This window comes from Simochromis diagramma, unplaced genomic scaffold (genome assembly GCF_900408965.1).
Source record: "Simochromis diagramma unplaced genomic scaffold, fSimDia1.1 OVJJ01000141.1, whole genome shotgun sequence".
Classification (NCBI taxonomy): Eukaryota; Metazoa; Chordata; class Actinopteri; order Cichliformes; family Cichlidae; genus Simochromis; species Simochromis diagramma.
Genome location: NW_024387350.1, coordinates 1,487,461 through 1,505,478, shown reverse-complemented (window position 1 = coordinate 1,505,478; position 18,018 = coordinate 1,487,461). Strand labels below are relative to the sequence as shown.

General features: G+C 41.8%; 1 pseudogene; it reads right to left on the bottom strand.

Annotated features, from left to right (window-relative positions):
- Window positions 1–1,642: 1,642 nt before the first annotated feature.
- LOC120718485 lies at window positions 1,643–2,533 on the bottom strand (annotated as a pseudogene).
- Between the last annotated feature and the right edge of the window lie 15,485 nt (window positions 2,534–18,018).

Genomic DNA, 18,018 nt, shown 5'->3' with positions numbered 1-18,018 from the left:
GAGTTTGATCTTGGCGGAGATGCGGTCGGGGGACCAGCATCTTTGTTCATCCTCCGAACATTACCGCAGCCACCTTTCCAGTGCGCATTCTGACTCCACCTCCACATCGCTGTTTGGACATCACGCTTCCCGAGGTAGGGAATTTCTTCCCTTCTTTCTAGGCTGCGTGTCTGATGTAGATCCCCCGTCATGGGTCCTTGGACCTGACGTCGCCATGATCTGCGAACTTTTCAGAGCTCACTTCAGGCCATCTGCTGTGCTTTCTTTGTCTTCATACGGTCGTTCCTTGCTGTAGCCTCCTCCTTCTTTCCTCGAGTCAGGGCGATATGCCAGCGAAATCGAGGTCGCCAAGTACGGTCTTGCATCAGACAATGAATGCCAGCTCCTATACGCGGCCCCAGCTCGCGGCATGACGTAGTCAGGTGACCGAGAAAAGCTGTGCGTGACTGATGCTAGCCCTGCCTAATGCCGGTGGTGTTCTTGAGACGTCGTTGTTTGTGGCCATTTCCGTGTTCTTAACGCAAAAGCACGGATCACCAGTACAGGTCCTTGACGATGTTGAGGAGATGGTAGCGGACACGCTCTACAAGCGCAGTGATCTGCCAAAGTAGAAATCGCGGTGGATGCTATGAAGTCCTTCCTTGAATCGACGGAATGCATGGTTCGTTGTTGCCAACTTGATGCACTGTTTATGATGTATTATTAAGATGAAAAAATCTGTTTTGTGCACGATCGGCCGCTTTGGATCCCAGCTTGCTCCTCTCACTTAGACGTTGTCGAAGGCACTCCTCGGTCGTCGAACGAGGACAATACAGAATGGCTTCCAGGCACAGAGAGAAGGGTGATGCCTCTCCAATTGGTACACTCTGAGGTCTTGCCCTTCTTTGGTAGCTTGCTCATGGCGCCCTTTCGCCAGTCCTCCGCACTGTGCCACTTTGCCAGCACTTGTTGAACCGGGTCGTTCAATTCTTCCACCTGGCTGGTTGCCGTGTTTCAGGAGCTCTGCTGGTATTTCGTCTAAGCCAGTCGCTTTGTTGTTCTTAGGCTCTGATCGCGATCTTCACTTCCTCGATGATTCTGCCAGTGTTGACCCAAGCTCATGTTGGGCATCCTCCGCCTCAAAATTGTACGTCGTGGCGGGCTCTGGCTGGTTAAAGGTCTCTTGGAAGTGTTCGGGCCCATCTTTTGTTTGCTCTTCTTGAGTGATCAGGAGCATTCCCATTTTTTGTCCTTGACCGGGACGTTTTGCATTAGTCCTCGATCCAGTAAAACTCATTTACGATGCGGTATATGTCTTGGAGTCATTCCGATCTGCTGCTTCCTGAGTTTCGGCACCTTTTCGTTCTAGCCATTCTTTCTTGTCTTTCCAACAGCTTTTCTTCACTAGCTGATCTAACTGCGTATCGTTGGGTTCCCTCCCCTCTGGCTTGTTCGGTTTTTGGCCTGCTCTCTTTGAGCTTCACGATTTTTTTTCTCATCGATCAGTTTCCATGTTCTTCCTGGATCCACTGTTCGCTTCTCTTTCCTCTGCGTCTTCTGATAGTGTTTTGGTGGACTCCACTCGGGCGTTCCTGTTGGGCCAGTCCACGAGGTCTTTGACGTCTTTCCATTTCTCCAAGGACGGCAAAATGATTTTGCAGTTCTAAGTGAAGGCGTTTGACAACGGTTGGGGTACTTGCCAATTCTCCAATTGCGAGTGGTTTCTTTGGTGCGGGCTGTCTTTGGTTCCAGAGTTTGAGTTTGACTTCTCTCTGACTAGGTGGTGGTCAGTTCCACACATCCACTCTTCGCTAGGCCCTTCGTCATGCAAGCAGACCTCCATTTTTGGCTGAATGCAGATAAAATCAATTTCATTGAATGTACGCCCATCCGGGGATCACCATGTCTTCTTGTGGATCTCTCGGTGCTGGAAGTATGTATTTCCAACGCACAGCCCATTTTGCTCGCAGAAGGATACTAATCGTCGCCGTTGTCACTGAGATGCGTTGAAGATGCATGTGGTCCAACCACTGTCTCCAATCCTAATCGGTCACCACCCAGCTGGGCATTGAAGTCTTGCATCTTAAGGTCGTGATTCGGGATGTCATTAACGACGTCTTGCAGCTGATTGTAGAAATTGTCCTTGAAAGCAACTTCCGTATTGTCCATTGGCGCAAAGACTTGCACAATGGTTGTCTTGGTGTGTACCAATCCGAAACAAGCTGTGATGATGCAGTTGTTAACAGGTTTCCAACCAATGAGTGCTCTCACAGCTTCTTTGCTCAATACAAGCCCCACTCCATGTTCATGTCGATCTTCGTGACACGAGTTCAAGATTGTCTTGCCATCGCTGATAATTCGGGCTGCTCTCTATCCACTTCATTTCACTCATTCCGAGGATGTAGAGCCGATAATCGTCAAACTCCTTCAAAAGTTGAGCCAGCCGTCCGCTTGATATAACGTGCGAACCCTTCCACGTCCCAAATCTTGTGATGGTTTTGGTGGAGAATAATGCTTCCATCGGGCGCTGGATGCCGTTTTCGGTTTCTTCCATCACCGTACATCCCGTTTTGAAGTAGAATTCCCGCCACGTTGCAAAAAACTTCTGCTTTCGTTTGTCATTTCTGTAGCTGGTAGGGTTTTTTTTACAGGGACGGGTTTGCGAGCCTGACGCCAAACCCCTCCCTCCTTTCTCATCCAGGCTTGGGACCGTTCATGGCGGAGTTGGGGTGGGCGAATGACCTAAATAAATATTTAAACAGGTTTGATTCAAACACCCACCCCTCCCCCAGCATTGTCCCCTCTGCTGCAATCTCCCTCATCTTCAGGGAGTGCCTGTCTTTCATCTCAGGACTTTCACACCTCTCAGCTCCCAGCCATCACACCCCCCCACGGTTTCTGTGGACTCCAACTTACACTCCCCTCCCCCCAAATCCACTCTTCTATCTCAGCACTTCGAGTGAGGAGCGAGCTTTGGCCAGATCAAGGTGCGGAAGGCTGCAAGTCCAGATGGCATCAGCTCCAGGCTCCTGAGGTGCTGCGCAGATGAACTGTGTGGTATCCTAGGATATCTGTTCAACCTGAGCCTGTCACTGGGGAAAGTACCACATCGTGGTACCGATACCAAAGGCCTCCCATCCCAAGGACCTCAGCAGCTACAGGCTGGTAGCCCTGACATCACATCTGATGAAGACCCTCGAGAGATTGGTTCTAAACCATCTGCGCCCCCTGGTGAGGTCTTCATTGGATCTGCTGCAGTTTGCTTACCAGCCTGGCATCGGGGTGGAGGACGCCATCATCTACCTCCTGCACTGAGCTCTGACTCAGCTGGAGAAGCCTGGAAGCACTGTGAGGATCATGTTCTTGGATTTCTCCTGTGCTTTCAACACCATCCAGGCACGACCTCTGAGGGACAAGCTGGAGCTATCAGGAGGGTCACCACATGTCCCAGTGGATACTGGACTGCCTCACAGGGACGCCCACAGTATGTGAGGACACAGGGCTGTGTCTCTGATACGCTGATCTGCAGTACGGGGGGCCCACAGGGAACTGTACTGGCACCGTTCCTCTTCCCCCTCTACATTGCAGACTTCTCCATCAACTCCCCACAATGCCACCCACAGAAGTTCTCTGACGACTCTGCCATAGTCGGCCTCATCACAGGTGAGGATGACTCAGAGTACAGACGTGGACTCTGGACTTTTTGGACTGGTGCCATGCAGTTGGTTGTGGACTTCCGCAGACACAGATCCACCACACTAACACCGGTGAACATCCAGGGAGTGGAAATTCAGACAGTAGACTCTTATAGGTATCTGGGTGTTCACCTGAATATTAAACTGGACTGGAGCCACAACACTGATGCTCTTTACAGGAAGGGATCAGAGAAGACTCTACCCTGCTGAGCCGGCTGAGGTTATTTTGAGTCCAGGGAGCACTTCTAAAGACTTCCTCCCTTCCTCCCTGCAGCTATCAGACTGTACAATCAAAACTGCTCCCAACAAATATAGATGTTTACATCATGATGTAAATATGTAAAAATTATGTTTCTGTTCTGTATCCTGTTCTGTTTGTATATGTGTGTTTATGTTGCTGATACAATCAAATTTCCCCTTGTGGGATAATTAAAGGATTATTCTATTAGATTATTCTATTCTATTCAAACCTATGGGCAATTTAGTGTTTCCAATTAACCCATTAGAGCCGGTCGGAGCGGGCAACGCTCTGTTTTGCGTAACTATTTTTAAATCCTGGTAGCTCTGCACGTAAGCTAGGGCAATAATTTTTTTGCATATGAAACCGGAGGAGTTGTACTTACATCTTATGCCATCAGCTTGTCCTAAGTCACAGTTTCCTTCCACATATAGCTTTGCAAAAACTGCATAAAAAGCACTTGCAGCAACAAAAACATAATATTCCAGAAACACGCTTTGCCGATCCGATCAGCTGTTCATAACACTTCCTACGTTGGAATAGACATCAGCGCGAACTTTTGCATGTCCACCATTACCTGCCCGAAACCGGAAGTGACGTCATTTTCGCGGAAATGTAGTTTTTTTTTACCATCAGGGCCTCAGGGCCTATACTGGTCTTTTTAAAAAGTTATCTTTGACTTTATGACTTTCTGTGTCTTTTCTGGGATGCTTAGGACTCATATTGCACTGCTGGAAATAGTTTATTTTGATGCATATGCTGCTTTTTTGCAAATTATATATATATAATATAATTATATAATATATATAATATAATATATAATATAAGTATAATATTTATTTTCGTTTTTCCAGCAGTATATAAAAATTGGTGTATTTCAAAAATAAAACTATGAAGACACTCAAAATAAATTTCCTGTGTAGGAAACTATTTTGTGCAACTTTTTTGTATTTACAGTTTTGAGGGATAAGCCTCTTAAATTTCTCTAACTAGAAATATATGTTAAAAAATCAAAAAACGATTTTCAATTTTTTTGTAGTTTATTGCACTTTTTTTTGCAATTTATGTAATTACTATGCACTTAATGAATACATATTATTAAAATCTGGGCTATAATTGTTGTATTGATGTATAGCAACTTGAAATGCTCCCAAAAATGGCACTACAGCATGTAAAAATATAATATAAGCTCTGGCGGACTTGGTTCTATGGTAGGTCTTAAAGGGTTAACCTAACCCTGTGTCTGGCAGGCAGAGCGTCTCCACAAATCTGATGCGTCTGATTTGAAGAAAATGAGCTGAGGGAGACACCCGGTGGACAAACACAGACATGACAAGAAGAAAAACTAAAGTGCAGAGGGGAAATTCTTGTTGGAATGAATTTGCATGCGTCAGAAAAACACACAGCACACACTCTAACAGTCCTTTATTTTTACTGAAGGAGACACGTGAAGAAACCCAATCACACAACAATGAAGTGAACACATTTATAGCCAGTGTTCAAGATGATGGATAGAAATGAAAATCATGGAGCATTTATGCATTTATAGGTCTGTGTCTTACAGCAGAAGCAGCATTTCCATGAACTCACTGGCCTTTTCTACTGAACACTCTCTTCTTCATCACCTCATTTGCATCTTGTGACTGCTGCTGAGCTCCAACCCTTTTAACCTCCTGGAGATAATTCAAGATTCAAAGCGTTTACTGTCATGTGTGCAACGAAAAAGCATCTCTCTGTACAATTAAATTATTTCTCTGCTGTCCACACGCAGATGCCGGTTAATATGTACAAATAGATGAAATACAAATAGCATGAATGTATAAATGGAGACAAAAATTGAAGTATTAAATAGATTTCTGATCTACAAGTTTAATATGCTGCTTTGATATGTAAGATGAACTGATGTGCAAAAATTATTATTACTGTTAAAATAGGTCAGCTGTTCAAGAGTCTGTTAGCAGTGGGGAAGAAGGAGTTGTTGAGTCTGGATGTTCTGGATTTCACACTTCTGAACCTCCGTCCTGAGGGCAGAGGTTCAGAAGTGAACAGTCCGTGTTGGTGGTGTGTGGGGTCTTTGAGGATGGAGGCAGCTCTCCTCTGGACTCTGCGATGGTAGATGTTCTGCAGAGAGGGCAGCAGGGTCCTGGTTATCTTCTCCGCAGTTGTTATCACTCTCTGCAGGTGTTTGCCATCCCGAGCAGTAGTGCTGCCATACCATGCAGTGATGCAGCTGGTCAGTATGCTCTCCTCAATGCAGCTGTAGAACCTCCTGAGGATCTTGGCTGACATACCAAATTTCCTCATCCTCCTCGGGAAATACAGCCTTCTGCCCAGCTGTGTGGTGTTCAGTGTCCAGGTGGGGTCCTCAGAGATGTAGACGCTCAGGTATCTGGGTGATCTGAGGGTTCTGGAAGGTCCAGGAGGTCTGGAGGGTCTCGAAATGAGTGTAGAATCGATTGAGGTCATCTAGCAGACTGCCTGCAGAGCTGATGGTGCTGATGGCGGACCTGTACTCTGTGATGTGCTGTAAGCCTTGTCACATCCACCTGGGGTCAGCAGAAGAGTAGAAGCCATCCAGCTTCTCTCTGTACTGCCTCTTAGCCGCTGTAATAGCTTTCCTCAGTCCATACTTCGCAGCTTTGTACTCTGTTATTGCCTGATCTAAATGCAAGAGACCGAGTATGCAGCATGTGTCGTACCTGACTGTTGCTCCAGGGCTTCTGGTTGGGGAACTTTCTGACATGTGTGGTGGGCACAATATTTTCAACACAGGTGCTGATGTAATGATTCATATTCACTGAAATTTCATTCATGACACAGAAACTGTTCAGTTATTCCTTATTTATCTATTTATTAGGAACTTCTGTTGATTTTATATGTAAAGGATTTTTCATTGAACGTCACCGCACGCACTCTGTTTATTTGCACACTTCTTACAATTTCTTTCTTAAATCATTATTTGCACATTCTTTTTCTTTTACTGCAAATTTAAAATCTGTAAATTTGGTCAATTCTTTATTGTTGTTTAATGGTCGGGCATTGCACAGCACTAAGCATTTCACCACATGTGTGTGGTTGTGTGTGGGACAAACAAAATTTTGAATTTGAATTCTGTGAGTTTCTCTTGGTTGTATATATTTCTCCTGTTTGTTATTTATTCGTGTTGTCGTCATATTAATATTTTATTCCTGCACAGCTTGTGTGGAGCACTCATAATTTTGTTGTACATGTACAATGATAATAAAGGGCTATTCTATTCTATTCTATTCTGTTTTGAATAGTATAATGGCTGAACTAACTGAACCTGAAGCACAAAAACATTAGGTCGGTTCTGCAACAATAATGAGGTGTGCTAACTAGGGGTAGGGGTAAAAATTGATACAGCATAGCATCACAATATTTTGTTTGGTAATAATGTATCGATACAGGGACAGCCGACATTGATATTTCATTATAAAAAATTCCAATGCAACAAATGGTACGGCTGAGCTTTTTCTCTAGTGAGGTCAGCAGAGGTTAGGTCACCATGTGGGAAAGTTGATCAAATAAAGATGGAGGCACAGAAAGAAATCAGGAAAGCACCATCTGTGTTTAAATCAAACATCTGGACACATTTTGGATTTTTTTAACAAGGATGGGACAAATGAGATGGATATGACACACGGGATTTGCAAGGTGTCTCGTATCAAAAAAAAAGTATTCTGGTAATACTACGAACTAGAGATGGACCGATCCGATATTACGTATCGGTATCGGTCCGATACTGACCTAAATTACTGGATCGGATATCGGAGAAAAATAAAAAATGTAATCCGATCCATTAAATATCACGAAAGCGGCTCACAAAACTTGCAACACGCCGTAACTCGCCTCAGAACGTTAGCATGTCGGAGCAGTATGCATCACGTGATAGAGCGGCTGTGGCATGCGAGACCTGTCGGTGGTCTGGATAGCATGTGGAGCTTCGCTAGCAACCCGGCATTTCATCTCCGACAAAGTTATCCCGAGAGAAGTAAAGCAAGTGTGTAAGTCCATCTCTGAATGTTTGTAAAGCATTCCTGCGTTAAGCTTAACAAACGACTGCCTCTTCTTACTGCTACTTCAATCGTGAAACTGCTTAACGATCAGCTGATCGGCTTTTCTGTCGCGAGTCCGTGTCTCTAGTTTGCTTTTGGCCCACTTTGCACCAGAAAGAGGAAACCAGCGGCTGAACAACAGCAGCACGTTTAAGCTTGATAAGCTGTTGTTAGAATGTATTTAATATTACTTTCTACTCGAGGATCTTTTTCTAAGTAGCTGACGCTGGTAACTGTGCAGGGGCGGATCTAGCAAAGTTTAGCCAGGGGGGCCGATAGGGCATTAACAGGGAAAAGGGGGGCACAAAGACATACTTTTCTTTCTTATTCTCATTTAAAATGTCTCGCTTTTAATAAATAATTATCTGACACCCAAAGTTTTAATTTGATGCAAAATGAATAGAAGTCCATTACTGTATATAGTAACTATTAAGTCTAATATATGTATATATATATATATATATATATATATATATATATATATATATATATATATATATATGTATATATATATATGTATATATATATATATATATATATATATATACACCCTAGTAAGCTATAGTACTTTTTCCTTTGGGAAGGTACCATCTGTGCAGTCTGCAATTTTGTTGAAGAAAGATGTTGAATCTATTTAATATTTCTTGAAAAATAATTGATTTCTGTGCATTTTTTTTCACACTGCATCAAATTAAGGTTGATTACGTCGATTAAGCATCATAAGGTGGAGCGTGAGGGGTGGTTCCCTATTTTTTATTTATTTATTTTTGTTGTTGCTGGGAGTTGGAACCCTATTAGTTAGGTTGCTTAATATTTATGCTAAGTACTCTTTAAAATACCAGAATAGGGAGGATGGTGTAGGTTTAAGTTTATTAGATTGATCAGTATTGCTGAACTATGAAATTTTTTTTTTTGCATACAGTATAACAGAATAGCTTTAGTGTAGTTGTTGTTTTAAACTTGAGTATGAACTTATACAAAATGCAGCAAGATATTTAAAAAACAGTTTTGTTGATTAAAAAACACTATATCGGATTCATATCGGTATCGGCAGATATCCAAATTTATGATATCGGTATCGGTATCGGACATAAAAAAGTGGTATCGTGCCATCTCTACTACGAACATGCGGGCCCATCTTACGCACCACCATCCAAAAATAACATTAACTGAGGACGGCAAAGCTTTCCTCCCAATTCAGAGTGAGCTTAAAAAAAAACACACACAATCTATCATGTACTTCGTCTGCAAAGACCTACGTCTTTACAACATTGTGGAAAATGAGGGTTTTTCTTACATGCTCAAGATGCTGGAACCCAGGTATGTGATACCATCACGTTTTTTCACCGACACAGCCGTTATCCAATCTCTACATAGACGTGAAGCGTAAAGTTGAGGAAAGTTTGAGTGCAACACAAAAGGTTGCATTAACTTGCGATGCATGGACCTCACGGGCTGTGGATTCATATGTAAGTATAACAGCTCATTATCTCACAGTGGACTGGTGACTGCTGTACATCTCCAGACTCAAACATTACATGAAAGTCACACTGGAGCGAACATTGCCAACCTCCTGCAAAATGCAGCACAGGAATGGGAAACATCTGGTGGTTCTCACCAACAATGATTCTAATATGACAATCGCCACTCAGCTAGCAGGATACATGCATGTGAAACTTTTTCACCCATATGCTCAATCTGGCATCACAACGAGCCTTAAATGTGCCTGCAGTAGCCAGGGTTTTTGGGAGAGTGTGGAGCATAACTGGCTTTTTCAATAGAAGCACACTGGCAAACCAAGCTCTGGAGCAAAAATAGAAAAGACCAACGTCTGCACAAGATGGAACAGTGCTTATGACATGCTCCAGCGTTTCCTTGAATAGCAACCTGCCATTTATGCAGCGCTGCTGTCTCCCGTTTTGAGAAAGCGTAGCACTGATATCTTTACACTAAATGAGAGAGATATTGGCAACGCTGAAGAAATTGTCTGGGTCTTGAAGTCAATGCAAGTCGTGACCACTGTGATGTCTGAGGAAAAGATTCCTACTCTGTCTCTCGTAGCACCGCTGCTAGCACAGCTGTTGCATGACACCCAGGACAACATTTGTGACATAGCGCTGGTCAGAAACATCAAGCAAAGTATCAGTCAAGATCTTAAGAAGAGATATGCCAGCACAGTCGAGAGGAACACCCTCTACACAGCATCAGTCCTCGATCCACGCTTTAAAACCCTGCCATTCTTGTCACCATTCTTTGTCATTTTGGTAATGTTCTATTTAACAATTAAATACATTAATTATAATTTATTAAAGAAAAACAACATATTACTGCATAATAAAAGATCTAACATATTTATTTTCTCCCTCTCTCTGTATGTGTGTGGGTTTTCTACAGGAAGAAAAGAAGCAGCAGTCCATCTCTGAGCCAGAAGCCCCTGAACATCATGAGGAACCTGACGGCATTGAAGAGAATCCCAGACCACCTCTCATACCAGCTAAGATGAGGAAGTCCTGTGGGCTAACAGACTTCCTTGGTCAGACTTGTGGTGATTTTGGAGCCCCACCAAAATCATTATCTGCCACAACTGAGGAGGTGAAAAGATACCAGGAGGTCACGCCACTGGCACTCACAGAAGACCCACTAAGCTGGTGGAAATCCCATGAGCAACTCTATCCTTTCCTGGCCACACTGGCAAAAAGATACCTTTGTTTCCCAAGTACTCCTATCTCAGCTGAACAAGTCTTCTCGACCGCTGGAGACATCGTCACAGCAAAACGGAGCACTCTGACCTTAGACCATGTTGATCAGCTCCTTTTTCTGAGCAAGAATGCTGATATTCCTTCACAGTCCAAATGTGTTTAACTGTTTTTAGGGAAGCAACAAACAGGACAGTTTACTTATTTTAATTTAAAACAGCATGTTTTATTTTATTTCAATGTAAAACCTTTTTTATTTAATGTAAAACAATATTTTGTTTTACATTATATTATATTCTTCAGGTGCTAAAGGGGCTGCACAGTGTTTACAAATGTCATTGTTAGCAATAGCTAAAATTGTACAGTTGTCCCCAGATGGTTGCATTCAGTTAAGTTGTACTAGACTGTAATACAAACATTTCAGTTTGTCGGCAATGAAACTGAAATGAGAGAAAGACTGAGTGTGAGACTTTGTTTTAAGATAAAATGAATATAAGTTTACCTTTATGAACACAGTCTGTTGTAGAAAAATGTGATAAATCACAAAATATCGCATTGCAATACTCAGAATATCACAAAACATTAAAAAATTGCAATAATATGGTGAGTGAATATGTGAGTTAAGTCTTGTGATAATATCATATCTGGTGATTGGGGTGTCTGGTGATTCCCACTATTAGTGCTAACTCAGTATTTCAACTTTAGCTGATGAGTAAACTAAAAAAAAACAAATTACAACTAAAAGTTTTGCAATGAGACTTTTTTTTTTTTTACACTGTGTGTGAACTTCAGCTTTCAGCAGTTCGGCTCTTCGCAGGTGAATGGTTCAGACTATTTCAGTATTTTCCCAACTATTTTAACACTTCCAAGTAATCCAACTTAAATGTTCAGCTTTCAGCATTTCCTCTGCATTTTCTTAGGAAAATGTGTTCTCTGGTTTGTTTATTGTTTGTTTAACATCCTCTGGTTTTCCACCTCTATGTTGGATCCTGTCACAGCTGTCACAGAGTGAGAGCGTTCAGCTTTGCAGTTTCTACATTTTCATCACTTCAAATGGTGACACATTTGAAATGTTGACAAATGACTCAGTCTGTATCCTGGAGCCTGCGTGAATGAAAGAATGGACACCAGAGCATAACAGCCACAGCATGAACTCAGGAGGGGTCAAAGGTTATAAAACAGGATTGTCGGAGACAAAAGGAGACCATTTACACTCAACACCTGAGACCATCTTTGAGCAGAGATCCAGGTTACCATCTCCTTCCATAACATGTGACTCGAGGTCCAGAAATCACTATGACAACCAGCCGCTGATCTGAGCTTTTCAGCATCTGAACATACAGTGAAAATATTCGGATCATTTCCAGCTCTGTGTTTGAACTCTTTCAGTTTACTAGACCAACTGAATGATTCACTGCACAAAACAATGCTTCTTTTTCTTTTACTGGGCCTCTGCGCATTTTATATATTCACATCCATTCATTTGGTGAGAAATCTGATGACACCATACCAGTTTGTTTAGATGTGTGAAAACAGATGATCAACACTTTTCTCTTGGCTGCCAGATCTCATATACAGCACATAAATATGTTTCTCTCTCAGACTTGAATGAGCATGCCCAGCCATACGGAGGGAGTCTTTTGGGGGCTGCAGTGGGAGTCTGCCAGGCCAGGACTGTGTGGGACCGCCCCGAGTACAGCTCAGGACAATGTGGTAAAGAACAGAGTTTTTGCATGTGTTGTTCAGCACTGCAGACATTTATGAAACTGTGTAATAATCTGGGATGTTGTGGTATCTGCAGTTTCTTTTTCCTCTCCTTTACCTGGTTTCTCCAGCGCTCGTGCCTGGAGGCTCACCACCTCCCTACTCACTCCATTCTCTCTCTGTTACATGGCACCTCTGTATCCAGCATCCTTTAGCAGATCTACTAGGAGGCTGATCCCAACGTGATTAACGTAGGTGAAGCTTTGGGAATATCTGGAAGTTTATTTTTCCCCTTTCGGTGAAAACTGGACATTTCTTTAAAAAAAAAGAGAACAAATGGGAAACCTTTTCTTAATGTTCCAAAGAAACTATCATAAAATAATTTGCTGTGTGTGATTAACCCAGATCCAGGAGACTGAATTCATTGGGTGAGATATTCTGTGTCAGACTGGTCTTGTTATGGTTGTTGTTTCTTATAAACAGAGGAGTCATACCAACACCATTTATATCAATAAGAATTTATTTACAAATTTATAACAAACAGTACAAGTGCATTATTCATTTACAGTACTATTCCTGCACCCTATGTTTCCACAGGACACACATTAATGAATTTCACGTGTAAAAATACAGCTTTTCACATTAACTAGTTAATACTTGCTTCAGTTGTTTGTCTCAAATTTAACTTGGCACTCACCCACGTTGTGTGGCTAATAGTCATTGCTTCAAGGTGCTGAACTTCACTGGCATTCAAAGGTCTCTGGCTGCTACAAAGCTAGTTTTCTCTTTCTTAAAGTGGGCATGCAACACATAAAAAGGCAAATTTACATTGTGGATCCCTGCTGTCAAAAACTGACAAAGACGAATTTAGGAAATAAGTGTTTAAAGCTATGAAATGGAAAGTCCAGCTGTTAGCTGTAATGTTCAGGTTTGTAAAGCACTTTATAAATGAGGACTGTGTGGAGGAGAGTCTGAGTGACTCAGACAACACTCTAGCTTTTCCTCGCCAAGCCAATAACATCAACAATGTACACAAAGACACATTTGTGCCCTTTCACAACTATTTATAGTGTGTAATCTTTATCAGCTGTAGTCAGTCTTTCCTGAGTAACGCGATCGTAAAATATAATTATGTAGTTACAGGGTGAGTCTGGCATATTTCTGACATAAAACACAATTACACGCATTAACTTTGAACCTTTGATACTAAAAGCTAACTCACCAGGATAATACATTCAACTGTCGAATACCCGTTGTTGTGTTGTCAGTAAAAGTAAAAAACTCCACACAACATCTCACTGGCACCACTGTCATTTGTACTCAGTCTTAAAACTGCAGATATGTTTACTCACTTTTCCTAAAATGAACCAAACATGTAGCAAAGTTTTCCTGCTACACGTGTCGGATCTGCCTGCTTTAAAGTAGAAACGGAAGAAGTGCAGAAGGAAAATGAAAGCACCTGTGGTGCTGAATAGCTTATTTTGTATTTAATTTACCACTTTACGACAATAATGATAATAATAATTATGATGATAGTTAAGCTTACTACCACCATGATAATTAAAACTCTAATCCAAAGTAATGCAACAATAATTTAACTGTCACTCTCCCACACCCATAGTGTGTTGGAGTGTGTTCATTTGTGACTGAGAACTTTAAAACTCACTGTGTTTCTGTACATCACTGTTGCATAGTGTCAGTGTGATAGACGGCTGTGGTTCTCATAAATCCCACACAGCTTTCCTGGACTGTCAGGATCTCCACACTGTCTTAAGTATTATTGTGCAGCAGATTTGCTGCTTGAATGACACACAGAACAAACAAAACATACTCGTCACAAATGCGTGCTCAATCATCCAGGTAAGGAAATCCTAAAAAGTTGATATTGTTTATCTGGTGGTAACGTTTTCAGAGACTGAAGAAGTTATTTGGATCAGTAACAAAAAGTTTCTCCCTTTAAAAACGCTACATTCATATGAACAGAATCAAGTTTTTGGGATACTTGTCACAAACTTTGACGTAGTCTTAATCTGTTAAACTAAAGAAAAGCACAGAGAGGCAGGAGAACTAAAACTCCCTGACTAAGAATCAAGCAGGTCCTTCCTGAGCTCTCCCACTGTGGACTTAAAATAAATTTCTCTGGCTGAGGAGGATCAGCAGCTGCTAGAAAAATAACAAACAAAAATTTGTTTTAACTTGAACCTGATGTTGGTTTCCATTTACACTAGTGGTGCAACGGATCAAAAATCTCACGGTTCGGATCGGATCACGGTTTTAAGTCATGGATCGGATCAATTTTCTGATCAGCAAAAAAAGAAAAAAGACAAAAATTTAACATTTACTTATTGAAGTATTTTTTGCCTGTTAAAAACATTCAACTCAAGTCTCATTCCACGCAATTATAAAAAAAATAAATTATGGTTCAATATAGGGCAGCTTTGTATCTACCACTCAATTCAATTCAATTTTATTTATAAAGCACCAAATCACAACAACAGTCGCCTCAAGGCGCTTTATATTGTAAGGTAGACCCTACAATAATACATACCGCTCATTATATCGCACTCCGCTGTGATATAATGAGCTGCCACGGTCACGTAGCTTTCCGTTGCCCTGGAGGTCCACCCATTTGTAGTAGTTAGGGCAACAGAAGATGCCTGGGACAGTTCAGCCATAACTTAAATCTTTTCCTGCTCATACATGCTTGGAACAATCTTGCCACTAAAGTGGATGCGAAGGGGATATCATAGCGTGGCTTAAGCACGTTCATCATAGTTTAAACCTCTTGTTTTGCACACCTCCTGTCTGCAGCTAAACACCCCAGTAGCTTTTGTAATAGCTTTAGCCCGGACGGATTGGGCAGCAAAGGGCTGCTTAAATACCGCAAACTCCTCTGCTCCGCTACTTGGACCACCTAGCGCTGGCCATAACTATCGCTTGACAGACCGACCACGCGCACCATACACATACTTTTTCTTTCTTTTTCGAAGCTTCGGATCACGTGCGTGCTGAACCGTGGAGTGGGATCGGTTCGGATTACGGATCAACCGTGATCCGTTGCACCACTAATTTACACTATATCATATTTCATTTTGAAAAATCAAATTCATAACAAAGAAAGCAGTTATCAGCTGCAAAACTCATTAATATTCAACTACACAAACTGCAGCACAGCTACAAAAAAGGGAAGTCTCCTAACTTCAGAGACACAGAGTGAAGAAAAACCCGCAGAGAAGCAGCAACACTCTGATCCTGCCTTGACTTGTTGCTTTTGATGCCTCTGGTTTTCTCTCAGGTTTAGTACTGACCTTTAGCCCTGCAGAGACACCAAATAAATCTCAGTCATTTACAAAAACAACAATAAAGAAATCAGAATAAGTTTTACAAAAAGATTTCCAGTTATCCATGAAAGCTGTTTCACTCAAAATTTTAAGAAAAAAGATACTGAATAAACTCACCAGTGACGCTGAGTTGACATTCCTGGAGGTTGTTTCCATAATCTGTCTCCACTTCACATCTGTACAGACCCGAGTCATCAGTCCTGAGTCTGGAAAGCTGCAGTCTGATTCGTCCTTCTCTGAGGGCGTCTTTGTCACTCTGGACTCGTCCTGAAAACTTGTCATCCTGAGATTCTGACACCTCAACACCTTCATGAACCTGATACAGGACTGAATCTTTATGAGCATTTATCAGGTAACAGATGATGAAAATGTAGATCCAGGATCCATCAGGTTTGGTGGTGAACGTCCACTCCAGTGTGATGTTGTGGTTCTCCTCTGCCTGATAGCAGGTCTGTGTCACATTGACTACAAATGATCCTGTTGAGGAGACAGAGAGGGAAAGAGAGGAGCAGACACACTGAGAACTGGAACAAATCTGTTGTTGAGCTTTATTTGGAGTTCATAAAGTGAAGCTGTAAACTAACCAGAGACACATGAGGTGAGGATGATGAGCAGCAGGATCCTGCAGATCATCTTCTCCCTGTGAGAGGAGACAGAGGTGAAGAGTCATCAACACATGAGGTCAAAGGTCAGTCAGTACAAGTAGAAGAAGGAAAATCTAGTCTGACTTCATTCACTCATTACAACATGTGATCCTCTTTATGATCCTGATTATTACACTGACTGACCAAAACTACATGAACTACAACCTCTGCAATTAAAGCAACCAGAAGAAAAACCTGCACTTTGATTTACTCTGAAAATATTTCACATTTTAAAGTACAGGCAGCAAGTTGAAAGTGAAAGTTGTCCTGGCAAAGTCTAATCTTAAAAGTAGAAATGTTGTCCACTTGTCTTTACCTTAAAAATGTAAATAAAGCTGGATTGAATGGATTGTTGTCTCCTCAATCCAAACTGGCAGCTGGTTCTATTAATAATAAAATTACGGTTTCATAAGCTATTGTGATTTAGGGTTTTTTTTAATTTGTTTTTGTTTTGTTTTTTGCCAGGCGTCAACTATAGTGTGAAAAATGAACAGAGAGTGGCGTTAAGTGCAGTGTCAATATGAAGGCTTGCGTTGAGCGTTTTCACCATTGTCATTCAGAACAGAGGAGAAGCGTCTGTCTGTGAATTCTTCGCTTCTTTAACTCAAAGCGTTTCAGGAAGTATGAGCATTTATAACCCGAACTGACAGACAAATAAAAGCACGTGGTGTTTCTTCCGGATTTGAACATGTACTTTTCACGGCGCTAAACTGAACTGAGTTGGAAAGTACCCTGCAGGCACACTTCCAGGATCTCCCAGTGTCTGTAGACTTTGCACAGCTCTGTGAAATGCATCATCATTATTATTATATTAATATTATAATGATGCTCTTTTTCTAAAGCACGAGACAAAAAGCATATTTTACTCAATATAAAAATGGCCAACACGTTCTCACTCCCAAATTGACGCTACGCTTTCGCGTTCCCCAGGAACGCCGCGGGACGTGACAAATCGTCGGGATGTTACGCTCCGGGAGTGAGAACGGGCAACACCCGATGCCCGGCAGCGCAAGGCTCGTAAACAGGTCGCTGATGTAATAACTGAACCGTCCTTCCTTCTTTTTCTTCCCCACCAATTCATCACACACACATCTAAAAAACACGACGAACAAAATGATTTCACGAAGGTCACTCCACTTATTACACATTTCAGAGAAGCTGGATTTAAACTGAACTTTAAACGTTTTTAATTTCATTCATTTTTTAAGCTAAATTCGCAGTTTAGAGGACTGCAGATTGTCACTATTTGACGTGTAAACTATGCCCCGCTGCTTTTTAAGGGAGGTGTTTTTTCTATGAACACAAATACGCAATAACAACAACAGCGACGTGTCACATTACCTTCTAGCACATGTTAAAGGGTGAAGAGAGGAAAGATGTCCTTTGTGTCCGGGTAGCAGAGGTCTTAGAGGCAGATCCGCCCTCAGATCCGCCAATCATCAAACGTTTTTGTTTTTTTTTCCAGATTTTAAAACTTTACCGGATGGTCTCACGCTAGACCGAACAGCAGTACTTGTCTAAAAGGCTGAATACTATAAACTATCTAAACATGCTTCATTCATGGAGTTACTCTTTAAATTAAATTATACTGATATGAGACAGTGAAGGTAACTGCTTTTAGAGGTTGTAGTTATCTTACATCACA